The sequence below is a fragment of the Alligator sinensis genome, unplaced genomic scaffold, assembly GCF_000455745.1.
Source record: "Alligator sinensis unplaced genomic scaffold, ASM45574v1 scaffold456_3, whole genome shotgun sequence".
Classification (NCBI taxonomy): Eukaryota; Metazoa; Chordata; order Crocodylia; family Alligatoridae; genus Alligator; species Alligator sinensis.
Window position 1 is genome coordinate 928,518 of NW_005842211.1, and position 7,080 is coordinate 935,597.

Consider the following 7,080-nt stretch of genomic DNA (forward strand, 5'->3'; position numbering starts at 1 on the left):
TTCCCCATGCTCCTAGCATTAGTATATAGGCACTTGAGCCCTGCGACTGGTGCCTTTGCTGCCCCCCCCGCTCCGAGTCCCAAGGGGCCCTTTGTTTCTTACCTTCTCGTTTCTTACCTGTGTCGTAGTGCTGGCCTCCCCATGGCTTTCAGGTTCCCAATGCTCTCTTTCTTCAGGCTGGGATGTCCTTGTGGGTGCCACATGGTTTGGTGGTCCACAGCTTCCCCCGCCCTCGTCTTCCCCTCCCCCCAACGAGCCTAGTTTAAAGCCCGCCGGAGGAGATCCGCCAACCTAGAAGAAAACACATGCTTACCTTTGGGGGACAGGTGAAGCCCATCCCAGCTGAGCATGTCCCTCATCGTGATGTGCGGGTCGTTGTCCAGGAAGCCGAAGCCTGCCTCGAGACACCACTGCCGAAGCCACCAGTTGGTTTCTCGGATGCAGTTCTCATGCCGTCTTCCGCGTCCGTTCACTGGTAGGATGGAAGAGATAGGTATACCTAACTCTTGTAGCTCGCTACTGTGTGTGTGGTGGGAGGGGACCAGCCCCAAGGTTTATGATTTAACTTCATTACAGTGTTTTCATCTGCTTAATAAACCAGAATTTTAAGTATCCTGAGTTGGACATTTGTAGCCAACAAGACCAATTTGTCAGTGCTAGAAGCTATTGACTGATCTAAAAATCACAAAGAAATTGTATAAATAGCAGAAACAAGGACATAACTAAAGATGACTGCAAGCATGCAGAGAAGAAACAAAAAGGCTAAGACATAAATTGAGTTATATCTAGCAAAGGGTATGGAAGGTAACAAGAAAAGTTTTTATATAAATATATGAGAAGTAAGATAAACAAGGAAAACAGGTCTATTAATTGCTGGAAAAGTAGAGCACAGATTCAGTGGTATTCAGTGCTTTTCTTTGGCTTCTCACACACACATAATTATGCACTGATATTTAATGCAGTTAATTTTTAAAAAGGTATAGAATGAAGAAAGGTCATGTTAAAGAAAATCTTGATAAGTTAGGTGTATTTAAACGGCCCACTGATATTTACCCAAGAGTTCTTGAGGACCTAAGACAATTCTCTTCCAGAATTCCTTAAGGCTGGAAAAGGTCCCAGAGGACTGGAGAAGAGAAAATAGTAATTATCTTGTTAAATTGGGGGTGGGGAGAGGATGATCTGAGGAATTGCAGACCAGTCAGCCCAAATTTAATACCTAAAAAGATAATAAAATATTAAATCAATTTGCAAGCACTTGAGGGGATAATGAGGTGATAAATGGCTAGCATGGATTTGTCACAAACAGACCAATCTAATTTGCTCATTTTTACCTCTTGGATAAGCGGGGAATAATAGTTGTGCATTATCTTGACTTTAGTAAGGCTTTTCACACTTTTCCATATGACATTCTCATAAACATTCTAGGAAAATATAGTCTAAATAAAACCACCACAATGCAGGTGTACAAATGGTTGGAGAAAAAACTCTCAGGTATAGTAAACAGTTTGCTATCCAACTGCAAGGACATTTCAGGCGCAGCCCTGCAAGGGTCAGTTATGGGTGTGGTAATAGTTACTATGTTCTTTAGCTACTTGAAAAATGGAACAGACACTTCACTTATAAGATTGATTAATGGAACTAAACTGGGAGGGGTTGAATGCGCTTTGAAAAACAGGATTAGAATTCAAAATGATCTTGATCAATTGGAGAAATCATATGATGTCAGTTAAGATGAAACAGAATAAAACCAAGTGCTAGATACTCCTTTCAGAATGAGAAATACAATGCACAAGTAGAAAATAAAGAATAAATAAGCTATGGTACTGCAGAAAAAATATATTTAGATAATATTGGATCTTATACAGAGTGTGGATCAACAATGTATTGCTTTAAAAAAAAAACAAATCTCATTCTAGGTTGTTTTAATTTAAGTAAAATCTCCTTGTATGGTGTTACATGTAAAGCATGAGAGAATTATTCTGCTCTACTTGGCCCTGGTGAGGCCTCAGATGAATTACTGTTAATTCTGGGCACCAAACTACAAGAAGGATGTAGGCAAACTGGAGAGTTCAGAGGAAAGCAACAAGAAAGAGGTTTGGAAAACCTGACCTATGAGGAGAAACTGAAGAGTTGGGTTTTGTTTTCCTTGGAAAAGATAAAAATGAGTTGGTGATATGAGTCTTCCAACATGGAAAAATTGGTGTAAAGAGTTAACAGTGCTAAGTCTGATTATTTATTTTCTGTGCCCACTAGGAGTTCAATAATAAGTAATAAGCTTCACTTTGCAAGTTTTCCTTTCCTTGCTAACAAAAAGGAAAATTAAGCACTAATACAGATGACTTACAGGGCACAGGCAGGAGTGACACTTTTTGCCTGCTTTGGCCATAGAAAGCAGTTTCTAGCCATGACCAAACACAAGTGCACGGCTGCAGACAGCTTAAAAAATGACTGATCTGGTAAATTGCATGAGGGGGTAGATGAAGATGTTTCAAAACAGTGTCTTCTGTAACTTCTGTCTGTGCTGCCTCCCAGTCTTAAGCTATTTTAAAAATGGGAGGGGGAAAAGAGAACAGGGAGTTTGGTCTAGGGTTTTGTTCAGCTCCTGCTGGAGAGTGGGAAGGTATATTGGAATCCCCTGACCCCTCAGGGTGGGTGGGGGTGCTCTAATTCACATGCCCCATTCTCCAGAGCCAGCTGGGGAACCCCTATAAATAGCTCCTTCTGCTCCCTTGTCCCCCTCTCATTCTGTAACAGGGACAGGCTGGAAGAGAGGAGGGGCCATTTCTAAGGGAAAGCAGCTGCAAGCTCCCAGCCAGCAGCTGGATCCCCCTCCCCCTTGGAACCAACGGTGAACTTCTGGTTGGTCAGGTGGATCATTAACCTTGGAGGTCTTTAAGAGGAGACTGGACAAGCACCTGGCTGGGGTCACCTGACCCCAGCGCTCTTTCCTGTCCAGGGCAGGGAGTTGGACTCAATCTAAGGTCCCTTCTGACCCTAAGCATCAATGGAATCTATAAAATCTATTAACTGAGAGCACTTTACAAGAAGTGTTTTGAGTTACACAGTGGGGTGCTGCACTTCTGTCTGCACCCACAAAAGTTGTGTAACCCTCTTGACTAGAAGCTTTTAAGAACAGGTTAGGCAAGCATCTGTGAGGGCTAGTCCTCTACCTCAGAGAAGGAGATGGCCCATATGTGGTCTTGCTCTAAATTTTCTATGAAATTAGATGCTTTACTGCAATAGGGCTTGTGATGGGAAACCTTGGCCTCCTGTCACTTTAACAGGATAAAATGATACTGTTAAAACTAAGAGTACCTGGACCGAATCTAGCTGTGAGAGGGTGGGAAGCCAGGGATCACTGCTGACAAGATTGGGAGCTGCATATTAAAGAACAAAGGACAACACTTGCAGCCAGTCAGGAGATTGCTGCTTAGCAGAAGTTGGCTGGAGGAGAAGTGGCAGCTAGGTGGCAAAGCAGATTCCCTGAGATGCAGACTTCAGGAGGCTATTGCAGAGCTAGAGGCTCTGCCATGGGACAACAAGGGGAGCTCTGTAAGGGAGACAAGGCATTGCTGCTGCAGCTAGGCTAGCCACAGAGCTACCCCAGGTCCAGCTTAGAAAATGCAATTTGGAAACACCTGTGGGCAGCTGGGGACGTTGCATGATAAAAGGGGCAAGACTTGGGTGGCATTTAACCCCAGGATCTGAGCCAGAGAGTGATCAGTATAGCCCTGCAGGCTGAGGAAGAAAGAGCTCCTGAGGAGGAAGGCTGAGGAGACTGCCTTACTGGTACTTGTGATGCCTTGAGAACTGTAAGCAAGCTGCCTACAGCTTACAGGGCAGCCAGATGCAGTATGGAGGGGAATTGTGCAGTTCAGCCAGGAAGGTGAGGTTATATTGAGACCTTGTGTTTCAGTTGGGGGCAGGGACTGCTTCTTTTGGTTCTAGCTATTACCAGTGGACCAGGTTGGAACTAGAAAGGGGTGATTTGGAGGTCCCATTAGTGCCCAGCGGGTCAGGTTCAAAGCAGTAACTGGGCCAGAAGGCCCAGAACCCTAGTAGGGTAGAGACAGGGGCTGGGAGTGCAGCATTGGCCCAGAAGGCCAGGCACCTGAAGCCTATCAGGGACATAACCATTGCCCAGGAGGGGTGAGAGCCAGGGCCAGGGATGCGTAGTCCAGGAGAGGTGAGAGCCAGGGCCAGGGACCGGTAGCCTAGGAGGGGCAAGATCAGCCAGGAAGGAGGGAGACCAGGGGCCAGAGGTCCAGCTGTCCACAGGGGTGAATTCTAGGACCTAGACCCCAGAGCAAGAGGCACAAGGACCAGAGACTCAGAGACTGACAGCTGACCAGGATTGAAACCCAGGAGCCTGACCCAGCTCAGTGGGCCTAGGCAGAAAGGGACCAGCAAAAACAAAGGGGGTGAAGCTGAACAGGCTGAAGCCTTTTCAAGAGTACAACGGATAGAAAGGCCTACAGTGGCCTTAGCTAGGAGTGGGGTTGGGGGCCCTGAAATGATTAACATATTATCTATAATCTGTAGGGCATGCACATGGCTGTAGGGGAGGTTTGGAGGCTGTGAATAGCCCACAAGGATACAGGTCCCCTGGGGCATGAAGGGGCCAAGAGGGCCCATCTTGGTGGGAGAGTAGGATCCAGGCCAGAGGGGACTAAGGCTTACTCTAGGACCCTTAGGAAGCTTCCCTTTAACAATCTAACAAATACATCCAGGCATGACAGTCAAGAGCGGAAGGGAATGTACCTAGAATCAGGGCAAAACCACAGCTCGTTGGCCACCAGGAGGCAGCACAGTCCCCCCTTGGGCCCAGTCCTGTTACAGGGCTGGATTTGGCATGTGCCTGCATTTAAGTATGCATTAAGAGTTCTCTTCCGGTTTTCACCCTGTAAGATCAGGAATATTGTCATTTTTACTCTCCCACCCTTGGACTGATTATAGGGCCGTCTGGAAATTAACAGAAGTAACTCCCTTCTGACCAGAATATTCCTCTTGCTAGTTTCTTCCTTTGTCACATCATTTCAGTAGCTATCCTACTAACGGAATACAGAAGGAGGAAGTAATTCATTTATTCAACTAATGTTTTTATGTTCCTTATCATAAGATCATACCAAACACCAAATTGGGTCAGACCAATGGTCCATGTAGCCCAGTGTGCTGTATCCAACAGGGGTAGAAGTCAATGCTCTAGGTATCTGCTTCAGCACTTTCCTCTAGAAGGATCTAGTACCCTCCCTGGCATCTGCTATGATTGGATTAGAGATGCCAGAGGAAACATCTCCAGTCATTCTGTTCAATAGCCATTAATAGATTTATCATTCATGGATTTATCCAGGACCTTTTTGAACCTGGCTATACTATCTGCCTCTACCACTTCCTATGCAATGAAATTCCACAATTTAACTATGCATTGCATAAACATATTTTCACATGGTTATTCTGTACTGAAACCCATTTATACATTTTTTACTTCCTTCAATTCTCAGACTGGCTGCTGAGCTGCAAATGAGTTGTAAATGAGAGAGTTTGGCAATTCACTTAAGTAAAAGTGAGAAATCCATCATGACCCACATCTTTTTTTATCAGCTTTCCAAAATAATCAAAAGTTACTGCTGTTATTTTGTATAAATATTAAGTATAAGAAGCTCTATTCAAAGTGGTATCACCAAACTCTAGACAATCAAATTTGCCTTTCTCAGGCTACTGTGCTTTTTGGATAGCTTCTGACTTACTAATGATCTTGGATGCATGTGAATGCTCTCACTGAAGCAAAAGAACTTCCTGTGCACCTCAAAGACAGGAATTGTGATCCTTTATGTGTTTGCACTGCTCCAGATGCATAGCTATCTGGTTTAAATACATAATAATGAAAGAATGTGCTGTTCCACTTCAGTGAGAAAATTCTGGTTTAGTGGACTTGATTCAAAGCTTATTTCAGTAATTGAAAATATTCCTATGGATCTCATCAGACTTTTGAATTATGTCTGTATTGTGTAAAATTTCTGCTTCTTAAATATGGAATACCACAGCTTCATGTTCTCTCTCTCTCTCTCTCTCTGACTCTCATAGCACTTTAGTTTTGTTTTAAAATATCTAATCTAAACCTCCATCTCAAAATCTTCATAATGTGAATGTGTTTTTTCCCCACTGTACAGGATCAAATTCCCCCACCCCAACCAAATCTTTCCTGTTTTTTTTTAATAACCATTTCCAAATAGAGAGAAGACTAATATTTTTTCATAATGAATGATCACATTCATTTTCAGCACCTTTTGCTATTCTATCCAGTTGCCGTATTCCCAGTGTAAGAGGTCTTCTGTAGAATTTCTGTAGAAATTTGTGAAGAAAATAAAACTAAACCTTAATAGACTCAACAGTTAACCTGTTTAGAAATTTTGGAGGGGCGGGGGGGGAGGGGTGTTGAAACCATTTCATGTGAAAATTTAACACTGTTCACAGGGAGTGGTTGCACAGTTTGGGGAAGGAGAGGGATCTCAAGCCCCCTCTATACCTTACATTTGGGGCATGATTAGCCAGGTAATCATGCCTTAAATTGTGACCCCACTACATATTCAAACAATTAACAGTGTGATAAAACAAGCAATAAGCTACAAAGTTATTCCACAAAATTGTGTGGGATAATTTTGCAGTTTGTTCTCATCATGCCGTTAATTGAACGGATGACCAAGTGCTCCCCTGTGTGGGGCCAGATTAATGCAGAGGCAAACTATACACACCTAGAGCCCTAAGTGAAGAAGGGGCCCAATAGTGCTTATTTTACATATTATAATTATTGAGTGGAAAAAAGTAGGGGCCCATGAATTTGTTTGCTTAGGGCCCACTAAAGGAGTAATCTGGCCCTGCCCCTGTGGCTGGGAGCCCCATCAACTGAGGGCCCACGCACTGCCCCCCCATAGCTGACAAGGCTCATGGTGGTGGCAGTATTGTCAGCTGCAGGGTTCTCAGCAGAGAGAATGCTGACCCCAGCTGTAAACCTTTTCGGCTTCAGGGCTCACAGCCAGGGCAGCGTCTTAGTCTCTGGGACTCACAGGAGCAGCAGCATTC